The sequence below is a fragment of the Bos mutus genome, chromosome 16 (genome assembly GCF_027580195.1).
Source record: "Bos mutus isolate GX-2022 chromosome 16, NWIPB_WYAK_1.1, whole genome shotgun sequence".
NCBI classification, from domain to species: domain Eukaryota; kingdom Metazoa; phylum Chordata; class Mammalia; order Artiodactyla; family Bovidae; genus Bos; species Bos mutus.
Window position 1 is genome coordinate 65542382 of NC_091632.1, and position 26357 is coordinate 65568738.

A 26357-nucleotide genomic window follows, 5' to 3' on the forward strand; every position below is an offset into this window, starting at 1 on the left:
AGGGGAGAGATAAAGAGAGGAGGTCGACTACAGATCTTCGGAAACGGATCAGATTTGTTGAGTGTCAACATGAAGAAGGTAGCCTGAGCCATGATTTAAACACGGGCGGTATCACTGTGAACTAGTGGCCCACGGTCGTCCCCCTACCCCCCCTCTGCCTTCCTGCTGCTCCCTTCTTTTCTCCCTTTTGTAGGATACAGAAGGTGAATAATGAAACCATTTTGCTAATAGTTTATGAGCCATGAGATTGGAAATGTATATGGATAGACCGGAGCACCAGACTAAAATCATTTGAAAGAAGCGTGAGGCTGGGCAGAGAAAGAAACCCGCCGTGTCCTCTTCCCCAGCCCGGAGCGGAATGGGACGGGTGAGGTGGCCTCGTGCCTCTCCGCTCCATCCGAGGGCAACGGCCTGGCCCATCCTCCCTCCAGCCTCTCACCCTCTTCATCTCCCGGAGAGCGAGATGAATCGGGCCGATGGCAAGATAGCGCGAGCGGGAGATAATCGTTATCACTAGGATTTTTCTTCCAGTGATGGGATCTAAACAGATCTATCACACCGGGCAGCTTTTCCCGAGGCAGAAAACAATAGACGTGAACTTCGCGCTGAAAACAGCCACCGGGATGCTGTCCGTACGTCTATCTTTTCTGTCCCCTTAGGGCCCGTTCCCCTGGTACGAACACCCAGAATCTTCGAGAAACGCCGCAAACACCCACTTGACTTCCATGCTCGACCCGCAAGGAGGTTCTCACCCGCTTTCTTTGCGGAGTCACTACCGTTTCAAAGCCTTGGGCTCCAGGGGACGGATGCAGGGGAACTTGAGGGATGCAAGGAGTGGTGGGTGGGGTCAAAGGTGAGTCGCCGGCCTGGCCACTCTCTCACCGGTCCACAAAGGGGGCCCCAAAGCCTGGGGAAATCCTCAAAGCCGGGTCGGAACAGCGGCCCAAGCCAAAGATCCGCAAGAGACCGCCCCACGTCTGGCCCAGCGTCCGGGGGAGCGAGGGCGCGCGGGAGAGGGCGGGGGCGGGTACCCTGGAGGCGCAGGCTCCCGGGCCGGGCTCCGCAGCCGGGTCAGCCGTCCGAGCGGGAAGGCCGGGACAGGTACGTAGCCAGGGGAACGCAAACCAGGCGCGAGTGGCCCGGGCCGTCCGGGCCCCGTCCAACTCCCGTCTGGGAACACCCGTAAGCTGGCTTTGGACCGGGGCAGAGGAGTCACTCTCCCCCCGCGGGCTCGTGACCCTCGGGGCAGCAAGGGAAGCGCAACCCTCCGGCGGGCGCCAGAGCAGCGCGGGCTTCGGGTGGCTCCGAACGCCGCGCTCACTCGCCTGCGTGGAGTCGGGGGCCGGTGGGGGCACCACGCGGAGAGAGCGGCCGCCGGAACCCTCTTAGCACCTCTCTCTTGCCCCTCACCTTCCAAACTCGTCTGGATTCTGGGATAAGGCAAAATAACTTTTCCGTGCACGCGGGAGGTAACCGGCAGGAAGTGGTATTAGAAGAAGTGGGAACCGGGTAGCAACGCCCCCATCCCCCAACCGCGTGGGGGACCCCCTTCGGTTTTCTCCTGGGGGTCGGGGTAGAGGTGAGACAGGGACGGACGGTGGTACTGGGCGGGGATAAGGGGCGAAAAGAAAGATCGCCGCCGCTCTCCTGATCCCCTTTTCCTCGGCCCCCCGCACCCCCCAGCCCTGAGGCCGCTTTTAGTCCCTTCGGAAGGGCTTGGCACCCTCCTCTGCAGGCCTTATGTTGAATGTGAAGACTCCAAAGAGAATCCTTTCCACCTGCAGACCCACCCCTGCGGTGTCCTCAATTTCTCCACCCCTGGCACCCAGCCCTATTAGACTTATCCTATAGGCTGTGGTTGGTGTTGAGACCGCCAGGATAAATTCAGCTAGGCAGCCTCTTGAACTGGCGAGTTTGGAGTGGAGACCTAATGTCTGTCGTCCCCGGAGGGGTTTATATTTGAGAAAGCACCTGGAATAAAGATGAAAATCATACTAACCCAAATCACCGTTCGCAATCTGGCCCAGGCTCAAGGAAAGGGGGCGGGTGGGCGGCGAGTGGCGGTCAGGACGCACAGTCACTCGGGGGGTCTCTTCGGTCGGCCGGTGTGCGCGGGCTCGGCGAAAGGCGGCCAGCCCCCGGGGAGCTAACGAGGACCACCCCCGGGCGCCAGCGGGCCGGGCGCGCTTCCCCGGAGCTTGGGGCCCTCGGAGAGTGAGGACGTGACCCCGGGGCCGTGCCTGCTTAACCCCGGCGGCTTGTGGCCGAGGGGTCGTGAAGTTGCGAGGGGGAGGGGGTCTTGGTATTCCTGGAGAGTTACTGTGACCTTCGGGGATGGAAACCTACGGGCTGGGAACTCCCTTGTGCCTTCTGCACTCACCCTGTCGCTGTTCCCTTCAAACACAGGGTAACCTAAACTCTCGTCCTGGCGTCTCAAGAAAACCCCTAATCCTGCCAGTTTCCCGCCTTCCTTCCGTCGCTCCCGTGATCCCAGGGGAAACCCGGCTCCTTGCTCCCTTCCCCCTTCTCCAGCCAACTCCTAGGATCCTTGCTCTTAGGGCCTTTGCCCTTCCCAGTTGGTGCCTCTAGTGCTTCGCTAGGGTGCGGGGGGAGGCAAAGAGGCGGAGTACACCCCTCCTGGCAAAAATAACAAAACTACTGGAAATCGGAGTAAAACTACATTCCACCCCACCCCCATCTGTCCCCCTCCCAAATCCTGCCAGCAGAGTGGCTGTGTTGGGGGAGGGATTGGTAGGGAGGGAGGGTCATCCCGGGGAAGGGGAATCCGGCGCAAATTTCCGCGCTTCTCTCATTTGTCAGTTGATTCCGTCTAAAAGTTCGCTATTTATAGGCTACACCCGGCAGCCCGAATCCCCGCGCCCGCTTCCTTTGCAAAGTGAGAGAGGTCCTCGCGGCGCCGGGCGGCCCGTCTCGACCGCGTCCCGTGATCGGTTTGGTTTTGTTTCTGCCCTCACACCGCGGGCAGCCCCGGAGCAGGACGCGGGGAGCAGCCCCGAAACCACCCACGCGTAGTAGTTGAGAGAGCGGCTCTGCACTCCCACCATGTGAGTCCGCGCCTGACCCGGCTCCGCGCGCGCGGGCTGGCAGGCGGCCGCGGGGGCGGCGCGGCCGCGGGGGCCGCCGCGCCGGAGCCCCCGGGGGGCTGGCCTCCGCCTCTGCCGGTGCGACCTCCGGCTGCTTCCTTCTTCCTCCTCCCCTTGCCTTTGATTTCTCGCTTCTCACTCTTTTATTTCCGCGCTTCTCTGACTCCCCTGCTTTCAACTTCCAGCTGAGTTTGGGCACACACAAAAAAACAGGCGACTGGCCTTTACGTGGGAGGCGGGGTGGGTTGGGCGCGTGTGTTTCCTACCGAAGAAAACTCTGTGGGTCTGGGGGAGGGAGGCGCGTACGGGAGCGCGCCCGGTAGCAGGGACGGGGGGCGGGGGGTAGGGGTGGGCGAGGCGCGTTGATCGCGAGACCTTTCCTCTTGTCTTGGCACCGACCGACCGCAGGATGGGAATGCAGTGTTCGTGAAGCTTCTCGGTTGGGAACCATCCCTCTGCGATGGGGGCTGTAGGGGGGAAGGACAAGATGTCTTAAAATCTAGGAACCGCGCCGGGCGGAAAGGAGGGAAGAATGTGAGCGCTGGCGGAGGGTAGTCGGGAAACAGCGTCAAATCCCAAATTTAAGATAGAATTGGGGTCTGCGACACCCTTCCTCTCCTCGGCTGTGGACAAGACTCGCTTGCGGAGACAGCAAGGGCGCAAGCTTGGGGATCGCGGAGGTCCGCGGGCCTTGACCTTGTCTCCTCTTTCTACCTGCTAACGCCTTAGACGATGCTTCTGTGCTTTAGAACCTAGAAGTCGATGGGGGCGGGGAGCAGGGAGCGGGGCAGGTTGGAGAGGTGCCCCGAGCCCCGGGCGAGTGGAGCGCCAGACGCGCGCGTGGTTCGGGGAAGGGCTGTGCCCTCGGGGCCGCGACCAGGCCGGCTCTGCCGCAGGCGCGCGGCGGCGGCCATGAGACTCGCGCAGGGCAGTTCAAACCACCCTTTCCCCCTCAGAGCCCAGGCGCGGCATTTGGGGGGGTGGAGAAGGTTATGACTGAAAATAACCCGGGGCTCGGATCCGTTTGGCTGGAGATCTGAGCTCCAGCGCGGAGGTGGGGAGAGGTTAAGAATCAGCAAGCGAAGAACTGCGGCCTCGCCTGTGGCGCGCTCAGGGCTCTGGCCCCCGCTGATGAATTTCTGCCCCATCACCGATTTCTCCTCTCACGGTGGATGTCCCTGAATCCCCCTGTGGCCGCTCCCTCAGGGCGCTCAGTCTGTCTGTGGACAAAAGTGGTAGGGAGCGAAGACCCAGCCCCGGTCTATGGCAGTGCCACAGGGGGAACCCGACTTTCCAAAGTATGTGCACTCAGGGTTTCCGGCACAGAAACGGGGTCTGAGGCCTGTTTCCGGCTCCAGTCGGTCCCTGCTTCACTCCTGGGCTCACTCCGCAAGGACGATCTGGTTCAGACGGGACGGGGGCCACCCCCAACTGGCCCGGAGCTACCCGGATTCTCACCCCGGCTTGCCCAAAAGAGCTTTCAGAAACTCGACCGCCAAGTTAAATTCAGAGGCACTTATCTTCTGCTATCTCTGGGCTGCATGTGGGGTTATGGGTAGATGGCAAATTTATTACAACTTTACAGCCGGACACTAAGCGGCGGGGACCTGTAAATGTCGGAATTCGGGGGCTGGGGGTGCGGTGTCTCCTCTGTTCCTCCGCCCCATTAGCCGACAGTAAGTGCCACTCAGCTCCCCTGGCACAGGTTCGGGGAAGCTTTTCTTATAAAAGGAAGAAAAACGATCAAAAGTAAGAAAGATGGAAATTAAAAGGAAATGAAAGAAAAGACGAGATAAAAGGGAAGGTGTGGTCTCTAGCTAGCTGTATCCCTTCTTATCTCCTTGGAAAAGAGCACGATGTTTCAAGAGCCTTGGCGTTAGCCCAAGAGCATCCACCTCCAGACCCCACTCCAAGTTCTCTGACCTTGGCCGGCTAGTGGAGGCGCGTCAGCCCGTGCTTTATCTGACACGCTTCTCAGCTTCCTCAGCGCTCAACCCTTAACCACATGGAAATTCCCTGTCCCCAGCGCTGGACGACACGACACGCTTTGCTCAGGAACTGGTCAAAGATGGAGAAGGCCCAGCGCGCCCTCTCAGCGAGTCTACTTTGGCACAGTATCTGAGTCCCCCGCAGGCGCGCGCAAAGTGCAGCGCTCTGGTGGGAGAGGAATGCTTGCCCAGATAATTTCGCCTTTAGGAATTTTGAGAATTAGCTGGGCTCCTCACCCCACCTCGCCCCCGACTTTCTGAAGGAATCCTAGAACTTGGGAGCTTCGGGGAGCTCAACGAAATAAAATAAACTTGTCCTGAGATCTGCCTCAGTTCTCTGCGCTGCGATTCCCCCAGATCTTTCTAGTTCTCCCTTCTGGCTGCAGATTCTTTTCCATCCCTGACATTCCGCACTCTGCTTCTGTTTCGGGGCCTCCAGACTCCTGGGGATTTACCCTCAGGTGGAAATTCTAGATAGGAAAGACCCAAGTTCTCTTTCTCGGTTGAGTGAGAATGACCTTCCGACATCCAGACAAAAGAAGAGAATAAACTTGCTGTGTATGGAAGGAGGTGAGGGCAGAGAACGGGGAGGCCTGTTAGTGTCCAAATGAGCTTAGTTGCATGGAGGAAGAAATTTCTCTCTCTCCAAACAGCTCATGATTTCAAGGAACCCTGAAAAGAGAGAGGACTGGGGAGTTTCCTCTTAGAAATTCTTCAGATCAGTGATCTACAAGTGATGAGAGAGAAACTGTGGGGGAGAAGGGTGGCAGAGAAGGCCACCCATGCCTGCCTGCAAACAGGCTTTGCCCTTTTGGATGACCTTAGATCATGGTTGTAAACGGTGGTAACAGTTTTATGGAAAATCAGAGCAGAACACCTGACAGTCCTCTTCATGGTGCCCTGAGCTGCTCTACTGGGTCATCTGGGGCCTAAAACTGGAGCTTAGGAGGAACTTCAGCAGCCCCCACCACCACCCCACCCCTTTCCCCAGGTAGACCTGTGACTCTGCTGGGTATGTGTGGAAGGTTGTAAGCAGTGGTCACTTTTCCTGAAAACTGGAGCAATTCCTCTCCCTATGCTCATCTCCAGTCTTTCCTGGGTCAGTTATCCCAGGACTCCAGCCATTCCTAAGCTATGTTAGCAATTCCTAGCTTATGTGTTCTTTATAGAGACTTCTCTCAGGAAGAAGTGAACACTAAGAAGAGCTGAGTTGTGTCCTTTCAAGGTTTCAGTCGATTATAAATTTGCACGTCTCTGAGCACAAAACTGAGGTCTGAAATGTCAGTGGAAAGAGGGCTTAAGGAGAATCCAGAGAAGATCCAAGTGACTGGCAAGAAAGTTCCTTTGACTCCTTGCTTTCCTCTTCGGTTTCACCAGTTTAACTTCCTTTTTCTCTCTTAAGTGAAGGAATAGGATTCTCCACTTCTGTGACTGTTGTGGCCACGTGTTCATATGTATATTCTGGTCAAGGATTTTCAGAATTTGACCTGTAAAATCTTCTGTGCACTCTTCCATCTGACTTGATTTTAACATGAAATATAAGCCTTTCTTTTCACCAAGTTCTTGTTCACCTTCAACAGTTGGTTTCAGTTTCTGTTATTTCTCAAATTTCCTTACAATAACATCCACGAACCAGATATGTTTAGCTTCTACGAGACAGGATTATTCCTTCTGCATTTCTCCAGGCAATTCTGGCTAAAACCGCCTTTGCTTTCACCTGAAAGGGATACTTACCTGAAGATGAAAGTGAGGGGCTTTTTTAAAACCCAAATTATCCAAATACTTGCTTTTCTTTTTTCTTCTGCCTGTTTGGAATAAACCCAGTCATGTTAACATTTAAATAGACATGTTGCAAATGACAAACATGGCTTTTTATGTAGACATTTTCTTCGAGATTTAAAAAGTCATGGCTCAGGTATTTAACATGATTTCAGGAAATTATATCTTTGAAATTCATTGACAGCTAGATTTATTTGCAGAACTTTCCATGCAACTTTGTCATGCTTGTTTACAGCTATATTCTCTGATCTAAGGGCATCTACCATCAACTGCTTCACAAGTATTGAGTCAAAGGAGATTTTTTTTTTCCCTAAATTCAAAATTCTTTCCACATTTCCCCTTGTTTCAGGTCAGGTAGTTGATCTGAAAGTTTGCAGCTCAGAAAAATTAAGTTTGGAGCATATAATAGATTCTACTGACCCATTTGTATAATCTCTGTTTTATTGTTAACATTTTGATAGTTAAAAAGATTTCTTTTGGGAGCAAATAAATGTATTATTATATATATAGATTTATAAAATAAATATATATCTTTTTTTTTTTTCAGGAGGCTTACTGAATGATTAGTTTTCCTCCAGATTCTATTTTTTTTCTATCAGATATGTCATTGTTTTCTATTTATCTTGTGTAAATTAAGGAAAGACTCAAATTACTGACTTATGATAAATCATATCACTCTTCTTATCAGAGTCATCAGTATTCTGTTATTTTGAATTAAACATTTTAATGTCATTTTGAAGACAGAAGGTCCCACATATGTTCATTAATAGGAGCTGGCTAAATTGGTTAAACTATTGACAGGAAACATTTGGAAGTGGAAATGTAGCATTGGGAAAGTTGATGTTTTAATGGTAAACTGATGAACCAAGAATACCGTTCAAGAGCAAAAGCATTAATGACAAATGGCCCAGTGAAATACAGGAAATAGAACTTGTCAGCCACTGATCTTCTATATATAGTATTTCACTTTTAAACACTGTTTGGGCAATATATGAAGTAACTTTGTAGGGGAAAAGAAGCTCTTGCTAAGTACTGGAGACTCAAGCCAGTATTTTTTTTTAAAACGAGGTAAAATTTCAGATGCTGTAACATCCAACATTTTTTATTCTTTTAAAGCATACAACATAATGGCTTTTTACTACCATGCATCACCACTATTTAACTCTAGAACATTTTCATCACCCCAAAAGGAAACTGTGTATTCGTTAAGCAGTCTCTCCCCTTCTCTCCTCCTCCCGACCCTTGGTGGTCACTGAGCTGCCTTCTGTCTCTATGGATCTGCCTGTTCTGGACATTTTGTAACTGAAATTATTTAATATTTGGCCCTTTGTGCCTGGCTTCATTCACTTTGCCTAGTAGTTTCCAAGTTCAGCCACGTTGTAGCATGTGTCAGTCCCTCATTCCTCTCTACAGCTGAATAATATCTGATTTTATGGATATACCACATTGTGCTGGTGGGCACTTGGGTTGTTTCTACCATTTGGCTATTATGAACAATGCTGCTGTGAACATTCACTACAAAATTCGTTTGAACCCATTCAGCCTTTTTTTTTTTCTTTTTAATTATCATGATCAAATTCATCTACCAAGAAATTTCAAATAGTCTTTTCTGTTTAAACACTATTCAGAATCTTCCTTTAACCTATGTTTTCAGATTTTTGCTGGCCATATCCTAACTCTGTGTTTAACTTTCTGAGGAATCACCATATTGCTTTCCACAGTGGCTATACAGTTTTACAGTCCTATTAAAAATGTCTAAGAATTCCAACTTCTCCACATCTTTGTCAACATTTATTTTATTTTCCATTTGAAAAAATCATAGCCATCCTAGTGAGTGTAAGTGTTATCTCACTGGGATTTTGATTTGCATTTCCCTAATGACTGATGGTGCTCAGTATCTTTGCATGTGCTTATTGGCCATTGGAATATCTTCTTTGGATAAATATCTGTTCATTGTCTTTGCTTCCTTTTCAATTGCTTCCCTATTTGTCTTTTTGTTGTTGAACTGTAAGAGTTTTTGATGTATTTTGAGTATTAGATCCTTAACACACACATGACTTACAAATATTTATCTTTCCTCCCATTCTCTGGATTGTTTTTCACCCTTTTGGTATTACCCTGCAGTTCATAAGAGTTTTTAGTTTTGATAAAGTCCAATTTAGTAGAAGTTATTTTAAACAATAGGTACATTCTTCATTCAGAGGGAAACAGATTGAACACAGGACCAAAAAAATTAAATGCTGAATCCTAAAAAAAAAAAACAAACTGTCCTGTAATGCAAGAGAGCAACTTTACCAAATGTAGATTATCAAGGAGTGTGTAAAGTTACCGCTGTACAAGTGAAGGAAGCAGCTGTGGCTCCATTGACCTTTTTCTTTGAAGAAGTCCTGGGTTATTCAAGGTCTGATGAATGAGATCTTTTATCTTTAGATGACAGTAGTTTTTTTTTTAATTATCTTTATCAAATTCATCTACCAAGAAATTTCAAATAGTCTCCTCTGTTTAAATAACATTCAGGATCTGCCTTAAACCAACAACAACCAGGAAGATCAAAGAAAATGTTGCCAGGATGTTTCTAACCCAGCCACACGCAGGCTGTGTAGTAAGGTAATATACTTGTAAAGTTCCCAGGAGAAAGGTCTTGGAGTCATAGATGAGAGAAACTAAAGTATTGCAAAGCACCTTAACACAAAGAGGACGAGTATAAGTGGACATTGTTGAGTGCACAGATTTTGCCTGTTTTCTCAAATTGGCTGTTTTGAGATAATTAACTGATTTGAACCAGCTCTTCATTTAATTTCATTCTTAGTTATGAAGGAAGCAGGCTTGTGGTGAACATTGATCGACACATCTCTGATTCTGTCCCTCGAAAGTCTTGGACTGGATTCTGACATCTGCCATTTTATGGAATAACGTATTGGGCAAACCACTGGACTCTTTCTAAGTGTCCATGCACAGAGTTCTTGCATGATCCACACATGTTGCTGTTATCCTGAACAGCCAAGAAGGATTCTGAGGGACACTCACGCTCCTCCTCTGCAGGGTAACATCTTCGCCCTACAGGTATCTGAGGGAAAAACAGAATAATACGTATTAAAATGATAAAGCTTTTTGAAGTTGTAGCGTGTGTTTCCTTATTTGTGTAGCCCTTAAAATATACCAGGTATCGTCTGAAAACTTAACACATTAAAAAATTAAGTCCTCAAACAACCCCACAAGGTAGGTACTATTTCCCCTCATTTTATAAGTGAGAAAAGTGAAGCATGGAAATTTTATATAACTTGCCCACAATCATACAGTTGATAAGTAGCAGAGATAGATTTTTGAACCCAGATAGTCTGGCTCCAGAGTCTGTGTTCTTTAGACTGTATCATGTTGCTTACAGTTAAAACTTTGAGTTTTCAAATGAAAATTGGAGTCTCTGCATTTATTGATTTACTTAGTGTTTATTGAATACCTATACTTTGTCATACTTCTTTTGAGACGTTGGAAAGTCTAGGAATGCTGGGGCTGCAATATTGCATTCTCTCCTGGCAACAGTCTGCAGCAATCCAGATAGTCTGCCATCTTTTGATGGGTTCACCCAACTTGTCTTGATTCATTCACTTGTTTGCCTGGGTGAGTCCTGTAATTATTCACACTTGTTCCTGCTAACATGAGCCCCACACAAGGAAAATAGATCAGAACCAAAATATTAAACAGGAAGGCAATAATAAATATAGCAGATAAACATTTTGGCATGGATTTATTTTTGCAAAGTTCTCTTGCTCCTGTCATTAACTACAGATCCCATGAGCCAAAGAGATTAGTTGGGTACCCTCTGAGTACTCAAGTGGAGGAACAAGCCCTTTTAAAATTGAGAAGTTTAAAATCAGAAGAAAATCCAACACATGTGCAGAGAATAATATAAATTAATATGTGTGTGTGTGCTAAGTAGCTTCAGTTGTGTCTGACTCTTTGAGACCCTATGGATTGTAGCCCACCAGGCTCCTCTGTCCATGTAGTTTCCAGACAAGAATACAGGAGTGGTTTGCCATTCCTTTCTCCAGGGCATCTTCCTGACCCACGGATCAAACCCAAGTCTCCTGCATCTCCTGCATAAAAGTGGATTCTTTACCACTGAGCCACCATGTAGGATTAAAAAAAAAAATCCCACCAATTAGAAATCTTTAATCACTAGTCTTTTAGGCAGAGATCTTTCAGTTATGACAGAATTTGTTTCATTATTTTATACACAAAAGGTAAATAACAAACAATATCAGATCTACTCCAAAAAGTAGGCTTCAGAATATGCCACAAAGTTGGGAAACAGTCAACCCTATTTCCTGTGTTTTCAAAAGATTGACTCATGCTTATTCAACTCAGTGTAGTTGAGTAGTATTCATAGCAATTGCCCTGAGTGCTACAGGCTCCAAAAGAATCTTCTGAATGGAGAGAGAATTAAAGATGCCAAGTACTATGTTAATTGCATATATTCCATTGCATCCTAATTTTTGAGCAATGGTTAGTTATTATTCATGAGGACACTTGATAGGCAAGAACATTCCTCTTGTAAACATGCAGATGCTAACCAAAGAGTTTTATTCTAGCCATTTGCCAACTTAAGAGTGAAGAGGCCATCTTTCAGAGGTCTGGTACCAAGCAGAGGAGGTGTTTTAACATTCACCTGTGCACTGTGATCAGAGTCACATGGCTGAGCTTTCACCGTGATTAGACCCATGTTGGGTCCACAAGTGTGAGTCAAATGTTCTGTGGAAGTTTGCCAGGTGGGCTGACATGGAGGCATACAGTACTATTGGTTTAGCCCTGTTTTATTTGCTTGTAAATAATCAGCAGAAACCCTTTCTGTGTTGAAAACTTGCTGTGATTACTTTATTGAATCCTATAGAATGATGGTGAACTTGCTAATTCAGTGTGCAGTGTATGTTGAGTACCTGCTGGCTTTCAATGTTATGAGGTGGGTGGGAAGGTAATAGACATACTATGAATCCCGTAGGGAGGACAGTGAGGCTTGGAGATGACTGCCCATGACCACACAGGTAGTAGGGCTGCAGATTTGGGCCTCAAACCCAGGCTTCTGATGCCAAATCAAGGGTTCCTCTTCCATGTCTCTTGATCAGCATTTCTGAGAGTGTGTTTCACTTGAACCCCTTCACAATGACCCAGGACATTTGTATAAAATGTAGAATCCTAGGCCTTGCTCTAGGAATACTGAATCCCCAGGACCCAGAATTGTTAATGGTCCCTTCAATATATTTATATACAGTTAACATTAGGCTTAACTGGTCTGTATACTAAAAATGTTGAAATATTTGGTTAGGTCAAGTTTTTTTTTTTTTAATGCGGCTTGTTTCTGAAGTCTTCATTGAATTTGTTACAATATTGCTTCTATTGTTTATGTTCTGTTTTTTTGGCCATGAGGCATAAGGGATCCCCAACCAGGGATGGAACTGGCACCCTCTGCATTGGAAGGCAAACTCTTAACCAGTGGGCCACCAGTGAAGTCCCTGGTGAGGTCAGTTTGACACTAAGATAGTTGGAAGAGAAAAGAGAAATCTGACCACAGACAGTGAATGCTAGTGTGCTCTTGATAGGTGCCCGACAAACTGGGTTTTAAATAAGAGATTCAAAGAGATCTTCCCGTTTGGGGAGGTTGTTCTTATTGGAAGTATTCTATGTGGGCTTCCCAGGTAACTCTAGTGGTAAAGAACCAGTCTGCCAGTACAGGAGACCCAAGAGACAGAGGTTCGATCCCTGGGAAGATCTCCTGTAGTAGGAAATGGCAACCCCCTCCAGTATTCTTGCCTGGAGAATCCCATGATTTAAATAAGAGAGTCAAAGAGATCTTCTTGTTTAGGGAGGTTGATCTTATTAGAAGTATTCCATAGAAGTGTGATTTTTTAAAAAATCACTATTTTATAAAATGTGTTCTATAGGACCCTACTTCTATAGGATAGTCATTCATTCAGCAAATATGTACTAAAATGTGAAGTGCTATGTCAACAGTGAAGGAACCCTGACTTTATGGAACCCCATCTATTGAGGAAAGATGGTAGAGATGCAAAGTTTTCTTAGCAGACACATTTGTAAAATAATGGCTTTTACAGATTATTTCAGAAGCAGGTACACTTCAGAGCCTCCCATGTACCTGATGCGTGCTGTGAATATCTAAGACAGGACTGTTGAAAGTGGTGTTTTCCAGATGTATTACAGCATCCTTCAGGTGAAGGTTACCTCCTAGGTCTAGTGCTCCATGGAACACCTTCTGGATCACACTCTTCCTACACACTGTGGTGAGATTCTGTTTCCTTGGAAGGCTCAGATCTGTGGCACTGATAGAGACAGGAAGTGTATTGTAGAAGTGGAATCCCACTGCACCTCTAGCCACCAGAGTAGTAGTGTTCTGATAGCCTAGTGAGCACTGGGATAAGCAACGAGCGGACTTTGGCCGAAGAGCTAGCATCCAGGGATTCAGATCAGCTTTGGGCCATCTTCATAGGTGGCTGGGGTGTGGATTTGAACATGGGGTGATCCCTGGATGTGTCCCTGGTCTCTCAGCTAAGGAATGGTGAAAGCAGAAGAAGAGATTCTAGCATTTCTGGGGCCCATTTTGGAGCATTGGGTGTGGGAAGAGTCGCATTAATGGAGAGCACGTGCCACTTTCTTTCCTAGACAGAAAGCTGGATATTACTGGAGGACCACTCAGCCTTTGACTCACTGCGTGTAATCAGATTAATTTGCTGAAAAAGACCTCCTTTCTATGCGTTACCCACTTTTATCAAGATAGTTGTTGGAAAAAGGAAAACATAGGCCTTTTCAGTGGATTGCCTAAGTCCAGTGATTCCTAGCTTTGGTTTTTTGTTTTTTCTTGTTCTTCTTTTTCTCAGACACTTGCTCTGTCTAAAAAGAACAAAGTGGCTTGGCTCAGATAACTCACAGGGGTGAGTTCACCTGATGGATGGATTTAAATAGTTTGGATGTTGACATTTATCAGATTACCCAGAGAACTGCCACATCACCACCTTGATTCATGCATGTGGAGAGTCCTTAAAGAAACCTCTTCAGAATTGTTTGCTTTTCTTAGTTATCATAATATTGAAAGATATGTTGCTTTATTGTTCATTAAGTACGCGCTTTATTCCATATTACCACACATAATTCCACACAGATATACAAAATAAAGAAATGGAGCAATTTCTCAATAATTCAGATAGTCATCACCTGAGTATATAAATACTTAAGACAGACTCCTCTGTCCCCCTTTTTCCAGAGTTGTCTGATTAAATATTCACCTTTTCATTCTTTGTGAGGGGATATCAGATCTCTTAAGTGCTGGTGTCTTGAACTTAAAGTCTAAATTTAGTTTACTCTTTTAATCACTTTGAGTAAGAGGAGTTAAATGCAATTGCTATCTTCAGGGAGGTTACAGCTTAGGCTGGGAGGTAGTCAGGAAGGGTAAAAACAGACATTGCTATGATATCATACAGCTATCTGGTAGGTGCTCCACGAAGAGTTTTAAGCATGGTGATGGTGTTTCAAAGGCATTTAATCTGGCCATGAAGAATTAGGAAGAGCTGACTCCAGGAAAATTGCTGTGAGGTTGGTCTTTAAAAATAGGTAGAAGATGATTTGGTGGAGTAGAAAAGAGAAGAAGAGTTTTGTATATAAGGCAAGAATATGAATAAAGACACAGAAATGGGAACATATAAGGCATATTTGGGACACCAAAGAAGTGTATTTAGGGGAGAAAGAGGGGAAACTAGCAGAGAAAAATATAAGACATGGGGGCTTTGCTGGTCCAGTGGCTGAGACTCTGTATTCCCAACGCAGGGATCCTGGGTTCAATCCCTGGTCAGGGAACTAGATCCACGGGCTCCAACTCAGAATTCACATGCCACAACTAAGACCTGGTGCAGCCAAATAAATTAGAATAAATATTAAAAAAAAGAGAACATTATTGAGGGTCTCTTAGCTGTGATACACTTAGGTATATCATCCATCCAATTTCACTTTTCATCCTTGCAGCAAGCAGGACAGATCACTTTTGAGGCTGTTGTTCGCCAAGATTCCTGTACCATTTCCACTGTATAGCGTTTCTGCTGGGAAGTGACTGTCAAGGTGGGTACCATGCTTCCTAGGTCCCTTTGCATTTGTTGGGGCCAAATGATTGTTCTCCACATTGAGATGTGGATACAGCTTCCAGGCTGACATGGTTAGGAACACATGTGCCCTTTCCATCATGGACTATAGAAAGAAAAAAGCTGTAAACAAAGGGCTTCAAGATCTTAGGGGAGGGAGAGCCAGTGCCTGGAGGAGCCTGAGTCCTACTCAACATGCAACCAGACTTCACATAAATGGGAAAGAAATTAAGTCAGCTACTGAGATGTAGAGATTTATTTTTTATAGAAGCTAGAGCTACCTTCATTAATACAGTTATTATAATAGGCTTATATAACACAGGCTCGTAGATGTAAGTTACTCTAAATCCCTTAAAAATAACAAGTGAGGCCAGGATTACAAAGCCAAGTGTGTCTTCAAGAGTGTTCTCTGATTCTATTCCCATGTCGCTGTTGTTTAAATATTCATTTATTATTATTATTATTTTAACTTGGTTGCAGCACCTGGGATCTTCTTGCATCATGCAGAATATTTCATTGTGGTGTGTGGGCTTCTTCTAGCTGTGGCCCATGGGCTCAGTAGTTGGGGCGTGTGCGCTCAACCCCACAGCATGAGATCTTAGTTCCCTGACCAGGGGTGAACCCTCGTCCCCTGCGTTGTAAGGCAGATTCTTAACCACTGGACCACCAGGGAAGTCATTATTCCCATGGTTTTAACAACTATCTCTATGCTATCAGTTCTCAATTGTTGACCTAGAACTCCTTTTTTTTTTTTAGGTCCAGACTGGTGTAGGTGGCTGCCTACTGCCTATGTTGTTTGGCCCATAAATAAGGCTCCACTATACTATAGATTAAATAAGTTATTTTCCCCCTAGAGTACTATGGATTAAGTAAGTTTTTCCCCCTAGAGTAAGTTTAAAAATTTCTTCCCCTTCTAATGGAATGCTTGTCTGGGCTGTCTGCTTTACTGATCCTTTGGTTCTTTACCTAGGGTCATCTAGCCCTCCTTTAAGGGGTTGTCTCATTGGCACGGTTAAAGTTAACCCACTTCCTGGTTTTCTGAAAAGAAATGTGACATAAGCAATTTTCTGAAAGCAAATGAGAGGTTGCACGCTTTGGCTCCTCTTCCATTATCAAGAACTTGGTCACAGGGATGTAGGAGGGCTGAACAGTGTGGTCACTGGTAGCTGGTTTTGTGCTCAGCTGAAACAGTACTGGATGGAAGAGGATTTTGCAGGACACCAATCATTCTGGCACAAGACTCTCAGCTTTAAATCCACTGGGCCTGGACTTCCTTGGTGGTCCAGTGGTTAAGAATCCACCTGCCAATGTGGGGGACACAGGTTCAGTTCCTGGTCTGGGAAGATCCTGCATGCTGTGGAGCAACAAAGCCCGCGCTGCAGCTACTGAGCAATGCTCTAGCGCCTGGGAGCCACAGCTACTGAAGTCCATGTGCTTAGGACCCGTGCTCCCCAACAAAAAAAGCCCCCAGACCATGACTAGAGAAAGCCTGTGTGCGGCAGTGAAGACCCAGTGCAGCCAAAAATAAGTAAATAAAATCTTAAGAAATGTGAAAAAAGAAAAATGTTAAAAATCCTGCTGAGTTTAGAAACACACTCATCCGTCTACCCAAACTGACTTTGTATCTTGTTTTCTCTTCCCTGGTTAATGATCACACTACCCTCCCAGAGGCCCAGAGACCAGGGTGTGATATATACCCTGACTTATTCTTTTACCTTACTCTCCATTGCTAGTTGTTCTCATCTCTCAAGTATCTTTTGAAAGTGCCCACTCCACTTAATGCTTTTCTACCACCTTGCTCTGTGTCTTCAGCGTCTCTCCCGGAGACTTGTAGAATGTCCTCCTCATTGGTCACCCTGTCTCCAACAGCCACCTAGCAAGGACATCCTTCACACTACCATGAGAGTGATTTTTCGAAAATGCAAATCTGATGATCATTTTACTCCCTTTTTACAACCCTTCAGTGATTTCCCATGGCAAAAGTCCAAATTGCTTTGCAGTGCACAAAAGGCCCTCTGTGGCTTCGTCCCTGAATCTCTCCACCGTCATTTCTGACACTTGACTGTTCTCCTCCCCCAAACAGATCACCCCCACGGCTTCAGTTATACTGAGCGCTGCCAGCCTGTTTCATTTCTTTGTTTCTCTGCTCATGTGTTCCTTCTGCCTAATGAATGATTATGTATTTTTCAAGACCCAACACAGCTGACACCTTTTCTGTGACACTATACTGACATTTCTCCACTCTTTGCTTATTGTTTCATTTATTCCATGAATAAATGTTCTGTTTATTGACGATCTGTCCCTTTCAGACTCATTGTGTTAAACATTGGATGTGAAAAGCAGAAGTAGGTATGATTCCTGTCCTTGTGAAGCTTACAGTCTAATGGCAGAGTTGGACATCAATCAAATAGTCCCACAAACAAACGTAAGGAAATTACAACTGTGACAAATGCTATGAAGAAGGAAAATGAATATATTGATCAGCCCATTGTAGGAGAATTTAACCTTAGTAAGGGAATATAGGGGGCTTCCCTGGTGGCTCAGAGGTAAAGAATCTGCCTGCCAATGCAGGAGACACAGGTTTGATCCCTGGGTTGGGAAGATCCCTTGGAGGAAGAAATGGTAACCCTCCCCACTATCCATGCCTGAAGAATTCCATGGACAGAGGAACCTGGCAGGCTACAGTTCATGGGGTTACAAAGAGTCGGACGTGACTTAGTGACTAAACAACAATAGTAAAAGGTGAATTAGCCAGGTAAGAAAAATCGCTTGTAGACAGAGGTTACACAATGTATCAACACTAGGTTAGGAGGAAATTTGGGATTCTACCAGAGAAAAAAAGCTTCTTTTGACAGCGTTATCCTTGGATGGATCTGAAAATTAAACAAAGACATACTAACAGGAAAAAAGCACATACACTTATTTATTGTAAATTTGATGTGACATGGGAACCTTCCTGAGGAAATGAAGACCCAAAAGTGCAAACTGACCTGAATGGTTTCCTGGGCTTGCTGAAGAGTGGGAAGTCAAGGGAAGGTGTGAGAGGGCAAAGAGCGTGAGATAAGTGAGTAAACCGGAAGAACTTAGCAAGGGGTGTTTGTTTGGATTCTTCTTGGTATCCCTCCGTCTTGCAGACAAGGATGTTCCTTCCCTCTGGGCGTAGGGAGGGTCCTTCTCAAGGAGGAAGACCTACTTCAGGGGAGAGGATGATGAAGGGAGGTTAAGGGGGCCTTTCTGCTTCTGCCATTTTCTCAAACTCCTTCAGCTTAAAATATTCAGCGTGCATGTTTTGGGGTAGCACATCCTGAACCCCATCAGGTTAAGGACTGAATAAAGACCAGTGCAGTGGAGGCATTGGTTTAGGAAATGAGGTACAGAGTGAGGCAGGAGAAGGAAGTGGAGACAAGGCTGTGAAGAGCTTCATAAGCCTGTTAAGGAGGTTTCTCCTTATTTAAGTGGAATGGAAAGTCATTTAATGTAAGATAAGATGTAATCAGTTTTTGGTTTTTTTTTTTAAGAATTCATTCTGGCCACTGTAAGAAGAGTGAGTTTGATGGTCAACTGAGTGGATGAGGCTAGAGTTGTTAGTTCAGGCTAGAGATACTGGTATATTGAATTAAGTTTGTGATAGTGGTGATGAAATAATTCATATTTAGGATTAGAGATGGTAGCTGAAGAAGAAGGAGATATGAAGAATGATCCCCATATTCCTGGATGGAGGATAAAGCTAGTCATGGAGAAAAGAAATATACTAGGAGAAAACTAGCTCAGAGAGAGGTTGAATGTGAGCTGCCTTGGAGATATCTAAAAGGAATCATTTCCCTGGATGTTCAGCATGTTTCGGTTGCTGCACGCGTGTGTGTGCGTGTGTGTACGTGTGCACACATGTGTTCATTCACTTCAGTCATGTCCAACTCTTTGTGACCCTATGGACTGTAGCCTGCCAGGCTTCTCTGTCCATGGGATTCTCCAGGCAAGAATACTGGTGTGGGTTGCCATGCCCTTCTCGAGGAGATCTTCCCAATCTAGGAATTGAACCTGTGTCTCCTGTGTCTCCTGCATTGCAGGTTGATTCTTTACCACTGAGCCACTTGGGAAGCCCTGTAGCTTCACATATGCTACATTATAATTACCTTCGTGCTTCTCTTTGATAGCTCAGTTGGTAAAGAATCCTCCTGCAATTCAGGAGACCCCAGTTCAATTACTGGGCCAGGAAGATCCCCTGGAGAAGGGATAGGCTATCCACTCCAATGTTCTTGGGCTTCCCTTGTGGCTCAGCTGGTAAAGAAGCCACCTGCAATGCGGAGACCTGGGTTTGATCCCTGGGTTGGGAAGGTCCCCTGGAGAAGGGAAAAGCTTCCCACTCCAGTATTCAGGCCTGGAGAATTCCATGGACTGTGTATGTATAGTCCATGAGGTTGCAAAGAGCTGGACAAGACATTCACTTACTAGATTCTCAAAAGGATGGAACAGCATTTTTTTTTCTTCTCCTCTCCTCTGCCTTCTTCCTCTTCTTTTTCTTTAAATTAATTTTTATTGGAATATATGCTTTAAAATGTTGTGTTAGTTTCTGCTGCATAGCAAAATGAATCAGCCATACATATACATGTATCCCCTCCCTTTTGGGCTTCCTTCCCATCAGGTCACCACAGTGCATTCAGTAGAGTTCCCTGTGCCACACAGTGTGTTTGCGTTAGTTACCTATTTCATATACAGTATCAATAGCGCATATAATAGTGTCAATCCCAGTCTCCCAGCTCCTCCCATACTCCCTTCCCCCTTGGTATCCATATATTGTCTACATCCGTGTCTTTATTTCTGCTTTGCAAGTAAAATCACCTATTTCATTTTTAGATTCCATTATATGTGTTAATATACAGTATTTGTTTTTCTAACTACTTCACTCTGTATAACATTCTCTAGGCTCACTTATGTCTCTGCAAATGACCCAATTTTGTTCTTTTTTATGGCTGAGTAATACTCCATTGTATATATGTACCACATCTTCTTTATCCATTCCTTTGTTAATGGAAATTTAGATTGTTTTCATGTCCTTACTATTGTAAGTAGTGCTTTTATGAACATTGGGGTACAGGTATTTTTTTGGAATTATGGTTTTCATGTTATTCTTTCTTATATCCTCAGTACCAATTATTGTAAATTGCACATATTTTCCCAGTATATATTTGTGAATAAATGATCTGACTCCAAAGCTCACACAGTTCCTCCCATGCCAGTAACAGAGGCAAGAAAATACTAGAAAGATAAGTTGAGGCTTAGTTGTAGTAATTTAAATCCCTGGCTAATAAGTTACATTATGACACAAAATATAATTAAACCTTAAGTTTACAGCTGGTTTCCAACCCAATGTTTGTTTCAAATACTGCTTGTGTTATTTTAAAAACCATATAATGTTTACTCAAGGGACATTCTCTCCTGAGTAAATCAAAGCCAGTCAAGCTATAAGAATAACATAGAGATGATGCTCCAGAAATGAACTGTGTCTTTATGTGGCAGGACTAAAAGAAATTAGAATGAATCTACAGAACGAGGGTTGGCAGAGACAAAAGAAATGTAACCAGGCCTATTTATTTTTTCACTCTCTTTTTCTTTTATTTTGGAGGTTAGCATTCAGTCATTAGGGCAGATCTAGAGAGAGATTTGGACTTCTACATGGTCCATTAATGGGCTATTTTCACAGCATGGATGTGAAGCATATTCGCTGTTTCTTGGAGTCAGAATGACAGAACAATATTTTGAATCTGCTGAATTTAATCCTAATCACACAAGCAGCCTCTGTGGTGAAACAAAGCTAAGTCTTTACGTTCCCTGTGAAGTGGGCCCCTTAAAACTGACTCCTGCGAGACCTTGTTTGAACTCAGTTTGTACACGATAATGAATGGTGTGTTTAGTTTCATTGACCCAGACCAGGGTGAGATTTTTCTACTGTAATCCTGAAATTGGAGAAATCATCCCTTATTGTTTTATTGGAAATCTACACTTCTAAGGCCCCATGCCTGTCTTACCCCATGACATAATGTAAATCATCGAGGCCAAAGTGTGTGTTTTTCTCACTTTGTATGCTTTTTTGGTGTGATTCTTTCCTTTTCTTTGGATGGTGGTACCATCCTTTTCTGATGTGAGCAAAGGGGAGAGTGGTTGGCTTGAATGAACTTCAGAGTTCCTTCTTGCCCATTTTAGTGATGAGAATCAGAATTGAGTAAGTATCATGTCACTGATGGCCCAACCATATTGATTTTATTGACTGGCTATGGCAAACTTGACTACGTATAGCTGCAGACTCTGAGGCCAAATCTCTCTAGTACAAAGGGTAGATCTGGCAGTTACCCAATATCTTCAGGCCACAGAGATGGTCAAGCTGAACGCAGTTGTTAGAACTGTCAGGATTTGCATTAAAAAGTTTAATAGAGTGATTTAGAGTCCAGGATCCAGAGTCAGACTTCTGGGTTAATTTCTTACTTCAACCATTTACCAGTGGTGTAAACGTGTGCTTGGTGTTACATCACTTCAGTTGTGTCCTATTCTTTGTGACCCTATGGGCTGTCGCCTGCCAGGCCCCTCTGTCCATGGAATTTTCCAGGCAAGAATATCGAACTGGGTTGCATGTCCTCCTCCACAGGATCTTCCTTACCCATCTCAGGTCTCCTGCATGAGCAGGTACATTCTTTATCAATATCACTACCTGGGAAGTCTGGTATAAAGTTAGTCCAGTAATATAACTCTTTGTTTCTCAGTCTCCCTATGTTCAAGATGATGTTAGTAATACACTTATTGCAGTGGGTAATTGGAAGAATTAAAAGCACTAATGTAGATGAAATGCTTTGAACAGTGAACTATGAGCTTTGGCTCATAGTAAGTGCTAAATAATTTCTTGTTTGCTTCATTAGGAAGATGCTAAAGGTGTGGGCTTTATAGAGACAGAGGTAGATTTGTGAACGTAAGGTCAGCTCAACTTTTGGTAAAATGAAAATAATTTGAACTTTTTGGTGAAATATTAAATGTACATCATCTACTTGACCTTTAAAGCTGAATTATTTTAGAGGTTGATTTCTATAAATATGCCTTAAAGTATTATAAATATCAAAAAATAATCCCAGAGGAGTTGAAGACACAGGTGTCATTAAGCGAAGGTTAAAGACCTCAAGATGATTTAGTTTGGTGAAGACAAAGAAAAATTACCAGACTGGACCTAGAAATAAATTTATTAACAAGTTAATAAATCCAGCTATTTATTGAGTGCTTTGTATATCACAGAAAGTGAATATTTAATTTCATTTAATTTTTTAATCATTTAACTCCTGTTAATCACAAAATTCCAGGAAGTTGTTATCTCTATCTTACATATAACTCACCTGAGACTCAGAGAAGTGATGTAGCTTTTTGTGGTTCCAAAGCCATTTTGTACCAGAATCCAGATTGGAACCCACTTATGACAAACTGCAAAGCCAGTATTTTTAACCTCTATGATGAATTTCTCTCAGTCTCTATATTGTTATTTATATTATAACTATCATCAACATGGCATTTAAAGCACTTTAAATGCTCTTTGAGCTAAGCATTCTTGACATCTCAATTTTACAGATAAGAAAATTGAAACTTAAATGGATTGATTTGCCCAGGACTATCCAGTAACTGCATATCCCATTTGTAAGACTGCAGATTTTCTAATTTATCTACAACCATCCAAGACTAGAGATCCTTTAAAAAAAAAAAACAAGAACAAACCACCTTTGTATTGTATATTGGCGTCTATAGCTGATTAACAGTATTTTGATAGTTTCAGGTGTGCAGCAAAGGGACTCAGCCACACATATATGCGTGTACCCATTCTCCCCCCAACTCCCTGTTCATCCAGGCTGCCACATTACATTGAGCAGAGTTCCCTATGCTTTACAGTAGGTCCTTGTTGGTTATCCATTTTAAATATAGCAGTGTATACAGGTCCATCCCAAACTCTCTAAGTGTTCCTTCCCCTCATTCTTTCCCCCTGGTAACCATAAGCTCATTCCCTAAATAAGACCAGAGATTCTCATCAATTCCATACTTACCACCAACCCAGGGGGCTGGTGTTGGTAGGGACAGGAGAGTCAGCAGAAATAGCAACGGAAAAGCAATTCAGAGAGGAGGTAAAGCAGCAAGGATTAGGGTAGGGGGAAAACACAGAACCATAACTATTCTACACTGTCTCTGCAAATTAGGAAAATCTCTGTCTTGCTTGTCACATTCTCAGTGACACGATGACCAACTCCTTTTATTTTCTGTGTTTCATTAACGATGCCAAAATTATAACAAAATATCTTTGTTAGGCTTTAATAAGAACATTTTGACAGTTTGGCTGTTAAAATACTAAGGGCTTATGGGGAATTGCTTTCCCTCTAAGTTGGTAAAATATGATATTCATTTTCTCTATTACCATGTCATATTTCAAGTAAGCATCATTAGGGTCAAAACATTTAGCTTTTTGATTAAATATTGTCAGTAAGTTTAATAGATCCTATAGAAGCCATCTCACTTCTTTAAACACTTCAGGAAAATCATGGATTGTTATTAGTTTGGTTTGAATTAGTAGCAAATCATTATACTCTATTTGGGAACTTGCCAATGAGATGACAGCCAGAGTTAGGACCTGCCAGCGATCACTGTTATCCATGGTGATGGCTTTATACATTCCTCTCATGATAATTAAGATATTTATATCCATAAAATGGAAGAGTGCCTATCTTAATCTATTTTATCTATTGCACCTACATAGAATCTAGACATTTTAACAGGCTAAGCAGGGATCAGGATCTTGGAAAAAACACACATTAATAAATTTTTCGTTCAGTCTTCCCTCCCCTTTTCTACCCACTTACACCAAAAATTACCATTAAGAAATTGTCCATGTACTGGAAGTCAGCCTTCTCTAAGTTCATTTATTCATCAAATTTATATGGAGATGCTATCAAATATCAGAGACTGTTTGGGGGTGCTGGGTAGTGAATGGAACAGACCAAAACGCGGCTCATGGAGCTTAAATTCTAGTGGAGAGAGAACGAACAGTATAAGTAGGTAAATACATAGGATATAAGATTATGTTAGCTGAAGTGAAGCAAAGAAGGAAGAGAAGGGGATATGAAATGTTTGGGAGGGTGAAATTCGGATCAGGCGAAGAAGGAAGTTATCCATGAGGAAGCAACTTTTGAGTGCAGACCTGAAGGAAATGAGGAAGCCAACTTTACAGGAGTCTGGGCAAACAGCATCTCAGGCAGAGGGAAGAGCAAACAGAGCACTCGTGGCAGGGGCATGAGCCCCACGTTAGAGCGAGTAGGACAGCGGAGCTGGAGCACAGTGAGCAGGAACATGAGTGTAGGAGAGGCGAGAGAGGTTATGGGGCTGATAGATGCTGTAAGTGAGAGTTCCTAGACTCTGACTTCCTATGATGCCACAACCAGGAGGGTGGAGGCAGATAGGGAGGAGCCGTTCTAGAATACGCACGGATGGGACATTTTTTCCCTTTCCACTGAAGTTTATTGAAATCCAACTACATGGCAGGCACTATTCTCTACTCTGAAGGCCCGGAGAAGAAAGATAAATGTATTTCCCTCAAGTGATACAGCCTGGTAGAGGAGACAGAAAAGTAAACACTCAAACATGCTGCACTCTAAACTTTCTTTTCCCAAGTGGGGAGTTTTACATAAGTAGGAACAATGCCCATCCCCACCCGTATTTACCCTAAAAGTGACAGAAAGGCTGTGTGAACAACGCCCAGCCGTATTTCCCCCAGGGAAAGATCACAATGACACACAAAGGGACCCCTCTCATCCAGCAGAACAGAGTGACTGCCTTCTTCCTCACTTCCCCACATGTGACATGTCTCCCCAGAGAAGAAGCTGCTGCTGCTGCTAAGTCACGTCAGTCGTGTCTGACTCTGTGCAACCCCATAGACGGCAGCCCACCAGGCTCCCCCGTCCCTGGGATTCTCCAGGCAAGAACACTGGAGTGGGTTGCCATTTCCTTCTCCAATGCGTGAAAGTGAAGTCGCTCAGTTGTGTCTGACTCGTAGAGACCCCGTGGACTGCAGCCTACCAGGCTCCTCCGTCCATGGGACTTCCCAGGCAAGAGTACTGGAGTGGGGTGCCATTGCCTTCTCTGAGAGAAGAAGCAGTTAATTGTAAAAAGCTTTCAGTTAATTGTAAGAAGCTTTTAGATCTCCATGCACAAGTGACGGTGTACTACGGGATATCTATGGGATAACGGTGTTCTTGAAAAGTTGTATATAAACTGAATTTGGGTCCAGTGAGTTCTATTCAGAATGAATTCTAAGACATTAGTCATGCCAAAAACAAAAAGTCTATTAGAACACAAACCATCTTGTGAAATGAAAAGCACCTTGTGTTTCATTAAAGCTAAATTTTCTCACCCTGACAAAGTAAGAAGATAGCTGTACTTAGACACCTCAATCTGGGAGTGCTCCTTTTTCTTCAGTCTTGCCCAAGTTACTGTGTAGCAAGAGTATGAGATCTTTTTTGCTGACAAGTTAGAACTGTCTTCTGCATCCCAGTCAGGGGCATATTGGTTATTTTCTTCCAGGTTCTTCTTGGTTATTTTCTTCTACCTAGGACTTAATTGCACTTTCATATATCCAACTAGCAAGAAACTTCAAACTTTTAACCATCTTTACTTTTTGTGGTGTGACATAAGGAAAGATCCCTGCCTGATCTGTGTGGTAGGTTTTATCTTTAATTAGTTTTAGAAGTTCAACTCTCTCTCTCAGTCCAAATTTTTTTTTTTTTTGAATTTATTGTAAATTAAAAAAAAATTGGAGTATAATTGCTACACAATGTTGTGTTAGTTTCTGCTGTACAACAGCATGAATCAGCTGTTAGTATACATTTATGCCCTCCTTCTTGAACCTCCCCCCGCCATCACCCCTCTGCGTCATCGCAGAGCACCGAGCTGAGCTCCTTGCAGTATACAGCAGGTTCCCACTAGCTATCTATTTTACACGTGGTGGTTTATATACGTCAATGCTACTCTCAGTTTATCCCACCCTCTCCTTCCTCTGCTGCATCTACAGGTCCATTCTCTCCCTCTGCATGTCTATTCCTGTCCTGCAAATAGGTTCATCAGTATACCATTTTTCTAGATTCTACATATATGCATTAATATATGATATCCTGGTGGTTCAGATGGTAAAGAATCTGCCTGCAATGCAGGAGACCCAGGTTCAATCCCTGGGTCGGGAGGATCCCTTGGAGAAAGGAAGGGGATCTCGTATTCTTGCCTGGGAAATCCCATGGACAGAGGAGCCTGGCAGGCTACAAAGAGCCAGACATGATTGAGTG

At 44.5% G+C, this 26357-nt stretch overlaps 1 protein-coding gene across 2 annotated transcripts in view; it reads left to right on the plus strand.

Annotated features, from left to right (window-relative positions):
* The first annotated feature begins 2902 nt into the window (after window positions 1–2902).
* ESRRG (estrogen related receptor gamma) overlaps window positions 2903–26357 on the plus strand; it is a 693205-nt gene continuing 669750 nt past the window's right edge. For both annotated transcript variants that reach the window (XM_070385515.1, XM_070385512.1), the window contains exon 1: window positions 2903–3065. The gene's annotated coding sequence lies outside the window, so the exon portion shown is untranslated. The remainder of the gene's footprint in view (window positions 3066–26357) is intronic.